Source organism: Pinus tabuliformis, chromosome J, assembly GCF_031772625.1.
Source record: "Pinus tabuliformis cultivar Carrire ecotype Pingquan chromosome J, CPIR1, whole genome shotgun sequence".
Classification (NCBI taxonomy): domain Eukaryota; kingdom Viridiplantae; phylum Streptophyta; class Pinopsida; order Pinales; family Pinaceae; genus Pinus; species Pinus tabuliformis.
The window spans coordinates 634,719,788-634,736,644 of record NC_142295.1 but is presented as its reverse complement, the minus strand read 5'-3'; the positions used below and the strand labels follow the sequence as shown (position 1 = coordinate 634,736,644).

At 33.0% G+C, this 16,857-nt stretch overlaps 1 pseudogene; it reads right to left on the bottom strand.

The window, feature by feature from the left end:
* Positions 1-3,247: 3,247 nt before the first annotated feature.
* LOC149228539 (putative RNA-dependent RNA polymerase SHL2) overlaps positions 3,248-16,857 on the bottom strand; it is a 37,467-nt pseudogene continuing 23,857 nt past the window's right edge.

Below are 16,857 nucleotides of genomic sequence, written 5' to 3'. Positions count from 1 at the left end.
AACATCATTATTCACACTCGCTAGATTATACTATGAATCTTGGAGACCATCATCATTATCAGTGGCCATTCTCGCGTCTATTAACAGTTTTCATTATTGACTGGTAATTAGACGATTTCACACATGTTCGACCTTAACGCCTTTATTCACATGTGTTGAAATATGTTGTTGAGATAAATCAATGATCAAGACCTTGGGTAGAGGCTTACATCACTCAGCCTTGTTTCTTTTCCCAAGTTGCGTATATTGTTTCCGGAGATAGCTCATCAGGATGATCATATTATGACACAGTTCCACATTATGCTTATCGGTGGACATGAACGTGATACCTATTTTTGATAAATCACTCTGACATAGCTACTGAGCTTGGGAATGCCCGACTCAGGACATGATTTTATATTTTTAACATATGTGGTTGTATCAAGTTTCCATTGTCCTGAATCTCTGATCCTCTCTCTCTCTTTTTTCCAATAAGACAATTCTAAAGTATTTCAACCACCATATTCATCTCTGACCTCACACTTTAGGGGCATCTGTTATACAGGAAAATGACCTCCTCATTAACTCAGAGGAGAAAGACAGTTTCGCTAAAGACAAGACCAAGTTCACAGGTCTATTTTCCAAGGTAACTCTCCCTAGGAACTAGCAGGAAGAGTTATAACACTCCCCATGTATGAGCCAGGGGCGTTAGTTCCTAGGGTAACTCACTGTGTTGCCTAAGGTACAACGTTAGTCAAGTTTTGTGATATTTCAGAGGTCAAATGAGTGGGTTGACTAACTAATATCCCAATTTTTACTCAAATGTCAGCCCGAAAAGCAAGAAACATCTACCTTCAACCTGTCTAAGGATATTTTGATTTCTAATGGAGTCTAATAGAAGGGGAAATAACAATAAAGCAAGGAAACATCCTACATTTTTCCAAAGGGAACTCATGAGAGAGTTGGCAAGGATAAGCCTCTCATCATCTATATATTGGAGGCTTGGGGCATTGTGAAAGAGGTCGAAAGGTCGAAGGATTGTCAAATAATTGTCGAAACTTTGTATGAGATATAGTTGTTTACCAAGAGGTTAAGAAGAGAGAGAGAGAAAGGAGTTGGAGGATTAAGGGAAGCTTGATTCACTAGATGGTTGTAATCATCCTTTCCTATTAATAATATAGACCTACAATTGTGTTGTCTACTCTATGGTGTTTATATTGTGTTCTGTTACATGTTGATGCAATACCATAGTTTATGAGTAGCTTAGATGCATGTTATTTGATATATTTATATATTAATGTCTTGATTATCAGAGTTTATATGTTGTAGTATTACTTCTTGTCTTGTTTATATGCAAGTGTTGATCTAGGAGATAGAAAAGGGGTCTTCTGCTCCGCTACATTGGGTTCTCCAAAAAAACTGCATCAAGATTTGAGTTAATCTCTTCCCTCCTTCTTTGAATATCATGCATTAATATGGATATGTATATGCTTCTTTGTGCCAGCTCCAGTTACTCTAGTTTGTCTGCCTTGAATCCTAGGAAGATCCTTGAGGGAATTCCAGCCAAAACCACCCATGCATTAATCCCTATAGTAGGAATGTAAGGAAGGATAGAGAAGCAATATTACCACAAGATTCAAACCTTTATCGTCATCCTGAAAATGTCGCTCTTCAACATTATTATGGGATATTGATCGTGCTCTCGACTTCATTCAATATGCATTTTTATTCACCCAACTAACATGCCTGATTGGCCTGCCTATCAACTTCTTGGTTATTTCCTCTCAAAACATGGTAGAAGGACACCAAATCGAAGGAGGGTAGAAAATTCTGATCTCTCTTAATGATTTTTTTTTCAGGGTAGTGTTATTAGATGTTGTAGTATTCATCATATGCCTAAAAATGATCATGGAATCTCCTAAAACCTGAATTGTTTTTATGCCCATTCTTTGTGCCAGGGTAAGGCCCATGAGCAAACCATACGTTCAACTTGGTTGTTTGTCTTTCATCCAAGCCCCCAAGCATATCTAAATTCAATGATTCCTTTGGGATTAATGAGAATCCTTCCCCCTCCCACCACCCCAACACGCTTTTAAATATACTTATTAGAAATAAAAATATTTTAAAAAATTAAAATTAAAATTAAAAAAAAAAAAAATCTACTACCAACAAGTTGTTTATTATGATAATTAATTAGCTCATTAATTGAAGTTGCCTATGCACAATTTTGTACATTATGTACTTCCATAGAATTTTATAACCTTATTGTATTCTTACTTGAATTGTATATTATTGGACTTGCAGTAGAGGCATTATTGATTGGATTAATACATTGATCTGATAGATGCAGTTTGCTAAAATAAGTGTTGGAGCATGGTGTTATTATTACACAGTTCCAATGCCAGGCGCAACACATAGAAATCAAAATAAAAGAGAATAGTGTAATGTTGTCTATATTGTCGGCCAACTCTTTTATGCTTCTGCATTTATATTAAGAATGGATAATTATACATGGATACTTTACCTTATGTATTTTTACCTCACAATCAACAAAACAAATATGTGAGACTAAACAAGGCTACTCTAACAACATAATATAAGACAATCTAACAAAATACATGAAGCATGAACATGTGTAGAAAAAACTAAAACATAGCAAGGGCAAGGTAAAAAAACATGGTGAAAAAACCTAAGAGGCATGAGGCCCTAGCTCAACATCAACATCATAAGATGGAATTAAGAGTGTATGCAAAAGGAGAAGGGACTAAAAGTTAAACAACTAAAGTAGGATGAGGATATATATAAAATAAAAAGTCCTCAAAGTTATTTACAATATTTAGTATTTACAGCCACTTTTCATTTGTGGACGTATGCAGACTCTTGAATTTGACTATGAAATCTCATCATTCAATAAGAGAGTTTGTTACATTCAAGTTAATTAGAAAGTCTTGGAAATTCATAAATTTCTCCTTGTCAAAGAGGAAATAATTCAATATAAACTCTAAAAGTTTTCCATAATTTTAATGTTAAAAACTCAATGCTTCAATTTTTAACCAAAAAAGAGTGAATGGGTTTTATATGGTACCCAGATGCTTTATTTTTTAGTGACATGGATAAAAATAATGGAAATACATGATTGAATCATTTATGCAACCATAACTTATCAAATGTTTTGAAACTAGTAATAACAAGATTAAACAAACATAGCTTCCAACAACTTACAATGTGTAACTAAACAATCTTAGCAAATCCAAGGAAGATACAATTGTTATACCTCAATTTTAACAAACTCTTTTAATCCTTTCACTTCACATGCATTATAGTCCACTGGCTCCCAACTCTTGCCACTTGGAGGCATGAAGCTAGAGTCCCAAGAAACAAAGTAAATATCTCCATCAGGTTCACTTCAAGAAGCTTCATTTGGATGTGGCCTACACCCATTCTGTGGGAAAACCAAGGATTCAGCTAAATGATGCAATCTAGGAGCATCTATAACTTCTAGAATCTAAACATAACCTTGATGCTAATAAGGATACTTGGCCACAACTACCTTCCTTGTTACAATTGTTGAACTTGTTTACCTTTCTCCAAAGCTAAAACAATGTTTGAGAAAACAACCCTCCAAGGGAGGCCCTAAATCTTTGATGAAACACTACCACAACAATGCCAATATTCCAACTCCCCTATTTCAACAAGTAAAACCATTAACCACCTACCTTGGGGAAGAAAATTATGCGTTTTGTCAAAAGCTATTCTAACTACACAACTCTTATATAAGAAAGTATGTCTTTTAAATGAGCTTCACTTTGGGATGTAAAACCATCCCTAAGCATTATGGAAACAATGTTTTGCAAATCTCCTATCCATGATGTTGTCAATACGTCAAATTCCACTTTGACATTTTCAAGCATTTGATTGAGATTTTCAACCATTGAATATTGTAAATTTTCAAAAGCACTATCAGGCACCAATAATGATGACAACAAAGTAATAAACATGTCCAAGTAATTATTTCAAGAATTAATAAACATGTCCAAGTAATTATTTCAAGAATTGTATGTTCATATTCAAATTTCTACCTACTCAGTTTCAATGAGAACTTAACTTTGCATCTTGGTTTTGCTGCCCAAGTTGCAACCACACCTTTGTATCCACCACCTGTTGTGGAAAAAACGAACCCCCATTTTTGAACTTAGCCAAAATAATAATGAGGACCCTTTTTCTTTTTAAACTTCTGATTTTAAATAAAACCATTATAATAAAGCCTTTTGGTTTTAATAGTTTTTATTATGGACAAAACAAATAAGTAAAGTCCTTTGAATAACTTCGTAGCCGAGACTTTATTGATTTCAGGATTTTTGGCATGCTTTTATATTTTATATATATATATATATTATGCACGCTCACTTCTCAACTATTCGGCATGTGGCTTGACACATAGACCCCAACCCTTTCCCTTTGTGCATATATTTGTTTTCGTGGGGTTTCCCTTCCCTTCCTTAGCGAGATGAGATGATGTGTCCAGGGCCCACACGTAAGGTGCGCGCATAGAAAGTTGATTGGGCGCAATAATCACATTCCCACTGCTTATAACCCAAATGATTTATTTAAGAATCATGCGGATTAACAACTCATTGATTATGGCTACCATTTCCTCCTTCGTCATTGCCTATTCGTTTGAATTCTTTTTGCGCCATAAGTGTTTCAACTATACTATAGGATTTAAGTGTCAAAGTTGACTCATTAGGCCCCACCTCACATATAAATTGTCCCTCATCGGTGCACCATGTTACGAGTGCCACACATGCCCGCTCCTCGTAAGCTCACTTGTTTTTAGAAGTGAAGCGTAAATGATAAACCTAACCTTACCTTCTGGATTCCCTTTAGCGAGATGACATAGGAATCCACGTCACCTGCCAAGCTTTCAAATCAACCCTATAGGTTTGCACCACCTGTCTCAACTGCTCGCCGCAGTTATAAAATATTAAATTAAAGTCGTACCTTTGTTTTAATTCGCATTACTTATTAAATTAAAGTCGTAGCTTTGTTTTAATTCGCATTACTTGATATGGATAGTAATGTTAATGACTACATTAAAAACATTTTTCTTACTTATCTTAAAGAATTGAATTAACCCTTGTTACACCTGCTTATACCTTATTCATGGTAATGATCCTTACCCTTTGCATTTTCCATTATAGGTCAATTTCAAGTGCATCACTCATTAGCAGGATAATATGGTGAAAGGAAAGAAGAAATTTGTTGTTTAGGCATCACCCCTTTAGAGAGGAATTTAACGAAAAAATTGTCAAACACATTTCTCTTTTCTGATACAATTTATACCACAGATTGGTGCAAATCTTGGAATACCATTTATGATATTTTCGAAGAATAATTATCGAAAGAGTCAGAGGATGCACAAACATTCATAACAACTGACCAAGGTGGTTTAAAGTATTCAACAACAACAATTAATGACGCTACAAGGTCCCACCTTCACAAAGTCGCAACATGCCCAAGGTTATTACGATACACATATATGATAAGTTGGGTAGTGGAAGAAGTTAACCTCAGTGAGTGAATTTTTGTTACTAGCAGATGTATCACAATTGGATCCTTTAGCATTGAAATCAATTATGGAATGTATCATTTACCAAAACCAGAGTTTGAGTATAATGAAAAATTTCCAAAGAAATTTGTTAAGGGAGAACGTGAGGGAAACGATGATAATTTACCCCGAATGATTAGAGGGTGGATTCATAACTCTAATAATTTCGTAGAAGAATATACAAGAAAGTATGTAGTCACTTCCCTTGCATCTCCTTTTTTCTACATTGCTTGCTTTCTTTGTCGCTTATATGCCAATCAAAATAACTCACAATTTATGAAAGATTGGGTTCCCCTTATTAAGAACACCTCACATGGCTATGTCTTTGAATGGGTACAAATTTTATCAAAAAATATGGCCCAACATATTCTTTATTTCTGGTCGAAAAGGATTGTTGATACTGTGCCACCTCTTTACATGTCAGAATATGTTATGGATGCCATTTGTTTCTCCCTTAACATTCCATGCATGGGATAACAACTCAAAAGGAAACATGTAAGGAAAAATAAGCTCTTGTAGATTATGCTTCAAATATGGTCACTCAACATACAATTCTTATCACTCCCGAATCTACAAAGACTACTCTCGTAGACTTTGTCCCCCTTGCTAAAACTCCACTTAACACTTGGGTCAATGTGGAAATCATCCATGCTCATCCTACTACTAAGATTCAACTGAATGTTGAGGAAATTCCTCATATTGAAATATTTTATAGTCCTCAACATAAGGCCATAATAAAGAAAAGCAAGAATAAAAGGAAGGCATAAAGTGAAGCATATCCTCCTAACTTTGTTTCCTTGGAAGTGGTTTGAAGAGGCTCTTTTATTTCCCCACATGAAGAATTATAGGAATTGGCTAAATATGCAAGAGCATATGCATTGGATACTATTGATAAAGCAGCAAATGTGAAATAGTTTTGCAAGAGAAGGATGAAAATATACAACAACTAGAACAACAAGTGGCAAAATCTCAGTCAGAGCTGTAAGCAAAAATCAAGGTAATCAAGAGTTAACATTCAGAGGAACTCAAGCAACGAAATAATCAGTTAAAAGAATTGCAGCAGAGCTTAGAACAAGCAAAATATGAAACTTTCAATCTCACTAAGTTCAAACATGAGGCTCTTGAATTCAATGTATAACTTATCAAGCATCAACAAATATTTTGCAAAAAATTAAGCTTGATTCAGGTGCAACACAAGTTGAGTTGTACATTGGTGGATGAGTTGGTCGATATGGAAAGTCAATATGATGATGCTAAAAAAATCCTGAATGATCTCCTTGAATGGAAAACAAATAAAAAAATAGTACACCTGAACCTACCCAAGATAGATGAAATGAAAAAATATATTGTTTTGGGGAACTAAAAGGACAAGATTTGTTTAGCTAGAAAGTTGGTAAGTGATACTCAAGAGTTTTCATGCTCTATTACGCAATCTACCACCCGACCTCTTTTGGAGGCAAATTTGCTTTCAAATTATGAAGATAATACATTTCTAGATGTTGAAGCACTACAAAGGAGTTGGACAGATGATAGAGCAAAGTTTGGTAAAAGGGTTGAACAACTATCCGAGGTAGATATTGAATTAAGTTGGAAGCTATTAATTAAACCTCGTGGTCATTAGTGAGTCCTCAAGACTCTCATAGATTTGAAAATTTAGATGCTTCCACTTCTTTGAACCTGTTTTCAGTTGCCACATAAATATGAAGCCTCGTTCCCCTTAAGAGATTGCACCCCTTCTAGATATTTATCAATAATGGAAATAGGCTACTAGCTTGACATCAACTTAAAGTCTTTTGATTGGATTTTTATTTTCAAATTGTAAAATTTTTACTATTTTATGCTTAGTTTGTTTTGGTTTAGTTGAGAGAATATCATAGTCTCAGTTCTCCCTTTTTGTTGTAAAAAAATATAAATAAGGCTCTTGAACTCATGTAAAGGGTTTTGAATTTTTTCAAAAAGAGCTTCAATTGCACTATTGTACTCAATTCCTTGTATTAATTCATCTAAACCATTTTTTCTTCTAGTATGAAAAAACCAAGAGCAGAATTGGTACTTCTATCTCCTCTGTTTTTTGTTTATTTTTAAAAGGAATCAATATATTTAGATTGATATATATTGTTCATTGTGCTTTGCTTTCATTAATTGAAACAAAATTACTATTGATGTGTGTAGATATGTTTATTTACAATGCATTGAATGATTGAGTACTTTATCATATGTGTTTGTGCTAAAACATTAATTTGATTAACTATTTAATTTAATTAATATTTTTAAATTGTGATTATTAACATTATATCTTCAAAATCTTTATTTGCATCCTTATAGTGTTATCTTTGTATCACATATGTTTTTATAACACTCGAGCAAAATAGATATAAGTTAGATATTATGTTAGTTAATCTAAGTTTATTTTCTATTATAGTAATCAATCCCATTTCACCCATTCCTTTTCCATCTTCACTTAGGACCTTTTATTGCAAGTAACTGGACCCATTTAAACCAATCAGAACCACCATTTCAATGGAAAAGGGTCTAACTTGGGATCCTGATCGGGTGGTATCCCCAAATGTTGATGAAGTCATTTTTGGCCATCAACATTTTTGGCACTAGAAGGAGGGTCATTCGACTATGAATTGAAAAACGATCTCAAATAAAAATTGCTAGTCATTCAAAGAGTCAGCCTCTATTCTTAACCTCTCCAAAAACTTTCAGATCTCCATCTCGTTCTTCTCCACCTAGATCTAAAGTTGCAGAGCCATCCCATGATTCTCCTAGTACTGTTCATAGATCTTCTAGTGAATGTTTGATAGCCACATCGTTTCCCCATTAACCTCCTATTTCTCCAGAGATCCAAACCATCATACACAAAATTGAAGGATTTTCCATTTATGGTGAACATATAGAATATCCAAAAGCTTCATAAGTATAACTTCCTCACTTAAAGGTTCATGAGTATCAACAAGAGATCAAAGTGAAAGATTAGGATTTAAACCATTCAAATTTCCTTTAGATACTCATTGCAAAAAGAAACGTATTGCATCCACTAGTTCATTTGTGAGTGAGAACATTCCTTCCACTTCACCTCCACCTACACCTACTCTCCCCCTAGTTACACAATCAACAAAAACTTCTCCATTTTTTACTTCATCCATTGTTTTTATCTTTACTCATCCAATAGTTCTTGCTATTGCCACTAGTTTTGCAGCATCGTTATCATTTACTGTCACTACCTTTGCTACCGCTACTAGTGCTACTACCTCTTGTTCCATTACTATTACCAGAATGGAAAATAGACATTGGATAACCCCAAGGGCTATAAATATTTCCCCTCCTTTACATCCTCTTATTAAGCATCCAGATAGGTGGCTACTCAAGTATAATCTAGATGACGACCTTCCAGCAGAAGAGCACATTCAAAATTTCATGTTAGCTATCAATATTAATGGTGTTTGTAAAGAAGATGTCATATGTAGGTTTTTTCCTTATACATTTGAAGGTTCGGTCAGATCATGGTACTTCTCTTTGCCTGCGGATTCAATTAATAATTGGTATACTTTCGAAGAATTATTCTTTAAAATTTTTGGAGATGACAAAACTCCTGCTTTGATAAATGATTTTTCTAACATTAAAATTGAACCTAATGAAAAGATCAAAGGTATTAACTCAAGATTTAACAAAATTTTAAATAAGAGGTACGTGTTGACTAGTATATCATTGCTCTTCCTTCTTCAATAGCCATTTTCATAGATAGAACACAAAAGAAAATACTCGTGGATAAAATGAAGGAAGCCTTGGTAGATGAAAAGAGAATGCTTGCACTCAAAAAGAAAACCCATGCTAAAGAGAAGAAACCTGCCAAGAAAGTCACATTCAAGGATGAACCAAAGAATAAAAGCACTAAAGATCCATTAAATATGGAAGGAATACATAAGGTTCTCAAAATAATGTGTAATGAATTGGTTGATTTTATAACAACCCCTCGTTGATTTTCCATGTAAATAAAAATAACATCAATGTCATGGGACACATATTCAAAGCTTAATGGTGGGAAAACACTATGGTGAGCATCACTTATGGTTTAATAATGGCCATGGAAATTGACAAAGGAAAAGAGACAATAAATGGAATTTAATTATGAAAATAAAGGAAAATAGGAGAAAAGGAATATGAAGAGACACAAATTTGCATGCAAGGGAAATTAGAGGAAAAATGAACGAAAATTAAGAAAAAAGGGACATCAATAATAAAAAGGCATCAGAGAAAAAATTGATAGGTTTTGGTCAATTCTAGATTTTTGTCTTAGCTTTTGTTAGTTCGGTTTTGGATCTCTCCCTTCTTTCTCTATCTCTCATATAGTTTTGGACACTTAGATAATTCTTGGAGCATACTAGCAATCACTTGGTTTAGAGAAAGAAAGAAAAGGAAAGCAAGGGAGTGCAAGGAGATAATTTGATCAACAACTACAACAGGCCTACCTTGCAGGTACCATGTTGCATGTGTGATTTCCTTATTGGTTTTTGGATGCATTATTATATGCATGTGGTTCCTTGGTTATGAGTTGTCATTGGCATGGAGAATTTCATAGAGTGACAATGGTTTCAAACTTGCCTTGCCATTTCCTAGATAAACATGGTGTAGTGGGTTCCCCATTTAGTTTTATGATTGGTTCTCTAATTTCCTATGGCTATGGGTTGGAACAAATTCTTTGGAGCCCTAAAACAACTTGGGTTCCCTGGAGGTTGTGGGTTGAGTTACTAGTCCCTAGAGCCTGTGGGTTGGGATACATTCTCTGGAGCCATGAAACAACTCAAGTTCCCTAAAGGTTGTGGGTTGAGTTACTAGTTCCTGGATCCCTCAACAACTTGGGTAGAGACCAATCTGGTTGATGTTAGTGATTTCTGGACCATATAGGTGAGATCACTATGCTTTAGGTTTGGTGTCTGGATGCCCTACTTGGGTTTATTTATTTTTAACCCATATGATCCCACATTCATGCTTGGAATATGGTGCAGGGGTGATTGGCTGAAAGAGATATTTGGTTCAACACAACCTATGGCTGGGTGGTACGTGGAAGTCCTTGACTTGGTTGGAATTTTTATATGTTAATATGATCTAATTTCCTATTTTGATCTATGAGCATCTGTACTGTTTATTATGGTGATCTTATGACTATTTTTTCATGGTTTCTATTCTGGTTATACGCACGGTTCTATTATGTGCTTTAGCTGTGCATCTTGTTCATGATTTAATAAGTTACTGGATGGTTGGTGAATGCATGGGCTAACAAGTGTTATTACAACTTGATAAAGAGGGCATAAAGCCTTCTTGGTGATTCTCAAATGAAGTTCAGAATTGTATGATCAGATATGCATTCATGACATGTAGCTTATATGTTTACTATAATGTTTGAATAAATGTCTATCTTACATGTATTGATCAAGATCTTGCTCAAGCTTTGATTGTTTAGAATTGTCATCATCATTGTCATGATTCTTGAAAGTTATAGGCAGTGCTAGGCAGTGGTCAAGAGGCTAGGCTAAAAAAGGCGCATAGATATCGCAACTGCAAGCGGAAAATAGGGAAATGTTGGTCATAACCGTATGTAGGCAAACTTATGGGTCCAGTTGGAGCCTCATAACTGCATGCACAATGTGTCAAGGGTGCGTTTGGGAGGTAAACCTAGTGAAAAAAGAGTTTAGCTGAGGGATTGATCACCTAGGGTGGTTGGTAGGCTCCTGAGTGATATGTAGTCTCTAAGGGATGTCAGTTTACTTCCGATTTGTAGGCCCCACTTCCATAACTGGAACTTAGAGGTTGGGTCATATCAGAGTGACACTCAACCTATGTTTACCTTAGAGAGCTTGTAAAAGTGGGTAAATGTGGGAAGTGTGGCTACATATTTGAAGAAACAAGTCGTTGAGAGTTCCTCTTTTAAAAGGTCTTTTAAATCCTTCAAAAGGGCACAACAGTCTTCACCTCCTACAAAGATCTCAACCACTAGTGAAGATGTTGAAGAAGGAGATGAAGAATAAGTTCAAACAACTGAAGAATAAATTGAAGAAGCAGAAGTATCATAAGTCAATGGTCTCTAGAATTTTAGAGTTTAAACTTTTGTGGTCTTATTTTGGATAAAGATAGTTCAAATTCTCCACAGTATGACATGAATCTTGTTGACATTTGAAATCTCAAAGGGGATCCATCATCTGGACAGTGAATGGAAGTGGATGAACGAAAAGACAAAGGGAGGATGAATAAATAATAAAAGAACAAAAATAAATTCCCAAAAAATAGGGTTGACTAAAATCCTAAAAAACTAATAAATAAGTTATAAAGCCTAAATTAATAATAATAATAATTACTAAATAGTTATTAATTAATTAAATAAGTGAATAATTAGTTAATTAATTATTAATTATTATAACTAAATAAATAAATAATTATTATTAATAATTGTTTACATATTTTTTACTAATATTTATTTATTTATTCATTGTGACAAATAAATAAATAACGATTATTATAAATAAACAATTATTATTAATAATAATTTATTTATTTATAATAACTATAATAATGAAATTTAATAGGATTACATTCTTCACTCATCTGAAGAAGAAGAAAAAGCTCTCCCTGTCACGACTAGAAGTAAAAGTTCTGCAAATACACCTTTAGCAAGTCAAAAAACTACAAATGATTCTCCTTTAGAAAAAGGTCTGCTTACTAAAACTTCTAGTCAGACTTCTAGTCCTTCGTCTAGTGCTCCTAAAGCTACTTCTTTAAATCTTTCTACATCTAAAACATTGATTATGTATGATAATATCAAATACAATATTGTTGAAGATATGGATAAGACTAAGGCAAACAATTCTCTCTATGAAGTTAGTAAGTTAAAACAACATCATAAGTTGTTATTGAATGCCTTAAATGCAACTCTAAATTCTCCTCTACCATTAACTGCTGTTACAAATAAAGCTTCTAAGAAACAAAGTCTAAACCTCCTTCTTCATCTTCAAGTAAAATCAATCAGACATATGCCATTCTCATTGGTGACAGGTCAAATTTTCATACACCACACTTCATTTTAACTTTTGAATTCTTTAATAAAATGTTCACAACTACTCAATCGATTATGGTGCTTCATCGAATATTATGCCTTATTCAATATGTTTGAAATTTAATGCGAAGCCTCAGAAGTCTACTACTTAGATAGTCCAATTACAAAGAACAAATGTGAAGGTTTTGGGTGAAATGAATGAGGTATTAATTAGATTGTCATTCAATCCTAAGGTCTTCCAAATCATTGATATTATAGTTGTTGATATCCCTGAATTCTATGGTTAATACTAAGAAGAGATTGGTATGAGAAAATCAATGGATACTTTGCTACTAATTAGTCTCGTCTTTGGATACCGTATAATGGTAAACCAAACCAAATTAGAATTGACAGGTAAAAACACATGAAATACATGGTGACTGATTTGGATGAAGAAAATGAACCAAATGTTTTCACAAATAATATTTTAGGGAATTTCTTTGCTGAATATTTCTTTGGAAATTCCCCTGCCTAAACCTCTCCTCATCCTTTGGAATATGTTTAATCACAAATTGAAAATATTTCACAAACATATACATCCGAAGGTGTAAATATTGTAGAATTACCTGTGAAATATTATTTAAATAATCCTATAGATAATGTGTTTTGGATTATTTATTTCAATGGATCAAAATCAAATGATGGCATAGGTGCAAGTTGTGTTCTAATCAACCATGATAATGAGAAAACCATGATTACCTGTACGTTGGAATTTTATTGTACAAATAATCTAGCCGAATATGAAGCTCTAGTGCAGGGTTTATAGAAAGTGATCAGTTTGAATTTCAAATACTTAAAGGTCTTCAGTGATTCAAAAATAGTCATGAAACAGGCAAGAAACACAATACACTATGTTTCTAATCATTTGAAGCACTATCAATCATTGGTTCAAGACTTGGCATCACATTTTCTTGGTTTTAACATTATCCCTATACCCTATTTCAAAATGCAATTGCTGCTCTGTTGGCCAACGTTACTTCCAAACTAATTCCACCTAAGGACTTTAGTCCTGATCAATTATCCATTGAATTTACTTTTAACCCATAAATCCCTAATAACATCACAAATTGGAAAGTTTTTAATGATGATGCAGACAACATTAGCTTTCTTACATTTGAAGGAACTTATAATGAACAAATAATTGATGAAGGCTCACATGAAAGAGCGCTGAACAAATATTCTGAAGGAAACAAGTTTGAAAATGCATTTCTTAAGTTTGTAGTGAAATTAGAATATCTTTATGAACTTAAAGATTGATTTAAGCATCCAACCAATTGCAAAATTGAAATCTCATATTTAAGGTTTGAATTATTAATTTGGGCACTACAGATAAACCACAAAACATCAATTTAGGTCTTGGTTTGTCCCCTGATGAAAGACTTGGCTTCATCCATTTTCTTAGAAGATATAAAGATGTGTTTTCTTGGATTTATGATGATCTCAGAACATATGACACCTCAATTATACAACATATTATTCCAATGCTACGTGATGTGAAGCTAGTCCAACAAAAGCTTAGAAAGATTCACCCTAATTTGGAACCTCGGATAAAAGTTGAACCAAATAAATTGTTAAAAGCCAAGGTTATTTTCCCTCCCAGACATTCTAAATGGGTCTCCAACATAGTACTTGTAAGGAAAACAATGTAAACTTTGAAACGGGAACTATAAACTCAAAACGAGAACTCTGCCCAAAAAACCCCGGAAAAACATGAAAAACAGTGCTAAAAACGAAAAGTGTGTATATTAGAACGATGGTTTTTTTTTTAGGGTCAATTTTGAACATGTTTTAAAATTGCAGTGAGAACGAATTTTTTGTGCAAAAATTGTGCAAAAACTAGCCTGAAAATGAAAAGTGCTAATAATGGAACGATGAATTTTTTTAGGATTAATTTTCAACATTTTAAAGAAATGCCAGTAAAACCGAATTTTTATGTGCAAAAATTGTGCAAGAAACACCCTCAAAATGAAAAGTGTTGATGCTCGAATAACACTTTTTTTTGGGTAAATTTTCAACATTTTGAAATAATGGTGTAAAAGATTTTGTTATGACTCCGAAAAACATTAAAATTTCAAAAAAATAATGAAAACATAAAATTAAAAATTAAAACAATGGAAAAAAAAGTAAACAAAAAAAATACCAAAATGTAAATAAAAATATATATTAAAAAAAAAAATTCAATCATAAAAATGTAAAAAAAAAACAAAATTAACCTATAAAATATAAGAATTAAAAAATTAAAAAAATTTAAAGAAATAAATAATAAGAAAAACATATTTTCAAAAAAATAACATTTTTTTTAATGTGGTAAACCTCGAAAAATTTTGGAAAAAAAATTTAAAAAAATAAAAATAAAAATAAAAATAAAATAAAATAAAAATAGGAAATTTTAAAAAAGCATTAAAAAAAACTAGATTAAAAAAAAATAGAAAATAACAAAAAAAAATTAAAAAAATTAAAAAAACTACAAAAATTAAGATTAAAAACATTTTCAAAAAACCCTAAAAAACAAAAATATGCTGAAATTAAAAATAAAATTAAAACCCAAAAAACAATTAAAATTTAAAAAAATACATATTTTCAAATTAAACATCATTTTCAAAAAAACATTAAAATTAAAAAAAGCTAAATATATTTTTGATATTTTTAAAATAACATTTTATATATATATATATATATATATGTTACAAATATATATATAAAAACATTTATATATATATATATATATATATATATACAATAAACATATTTAACAAAATTTATTTTTTATTTAAAAAAAACAATTTTATCGGCCACCGCCCCCATGGGCAGCCGAACAGTGGCTATTTGATTCCGAGAATCGAATAGCCACTTCTCAGCCACCCCATGGGCGATTAATCGGTGGCTATCTGATTCTCGGAATTAGATAGGCACCACTCAGCCGCCTGTGGGGGTGGCCGAGTGGTGGTTATATGATTCTCATAATCGGATATTCACCGCTCAGCCGCTAGTGGAGGCGGCCGAGCGGTAGCTATCTGATTCTTAGCTCAAGGGCAGTCGGGGGGTGGTTATCTGATTCTCGGAATCAAATAGCCATCGCTCGACCGCCCGTTGGGATGGCTATCCAATTCTCGGAATCGAATAACCATCGTCCGGATGCCCGTGGGGGTGGCTATCCGATTCTTGGAATCGAATAGCCATCGCCCGGATGCCCGTGGGGGTGGCTATCTAATTCTCGGAATCGAATAGCCATCGCCTAGTGCATGACCATGAGATGGCTATTCATGAAATTCATTAAGAAAACTATTATTTAACCATTTTTAGTTAAAATTTTCGTATAAAAATTGTGATTTTGACATGTCAATTCTAGCAAATAATTATCAAAACGTGTAGTTTTTTAGTTATATTTATTTTAAAAATGGTTATTTTTATGTCCATTGTTAAAAAATATTGTTTTTTAGAAACAATTATTTCATGTGGATTGAAAAATTAATTAAGGATGTATAAATATGTAGATTATCGAAAATTCAAAATATCGACCTTCTAATTTAAAAATGCAAAACAATAAAACCTCACTACAAAAAAATTAAAATTAAAACAAAACCAAGAAAATATGAAGAAAATGACCACTTCAAAAATTATTAAATTTAAAAAATAATTATTTACATTTCATACATTAGAAAATTTAAAGTCAAAAAATAGGTCTTTTAAAAAAAGGGTCTGATGCAGAATTACCACACCACTTTTTTAAATCAGCATGAAAATCACTACCATTCTAAAACGCAATGTACATAAAAAAAAATTAAAGTGCCAAAAACTATGCTTTGAAAAAAACATGTGTGTTCTGCAGACCCATTTTCAAAATCAGGTCACTTTTTTGCTATCTCTACGAAACGGGTAACAGTATCAGTTCCCATTTCAAAGTTTCCATTGTTGGAAGAAAAATGGTGACATTAGGATATGTATTGACTTTAGAAATCTGAATAAAGCTTTTGAGAAAGACAATTTTTCTTTGCCACCACTGGAACATATTTTTCAATCAGTCACTGGTTCTGAACTTATGTCTTTCCTAGATGGCATTTTCGGCTATAATCAAATCCTGATTCATCCTAGTGATAGGATGAAGACTACTTTTAGACCCAAATGGGGCACTTACACTTATCAGAAAATGCCATTTGGTTTGATCAATGTAGGTGAA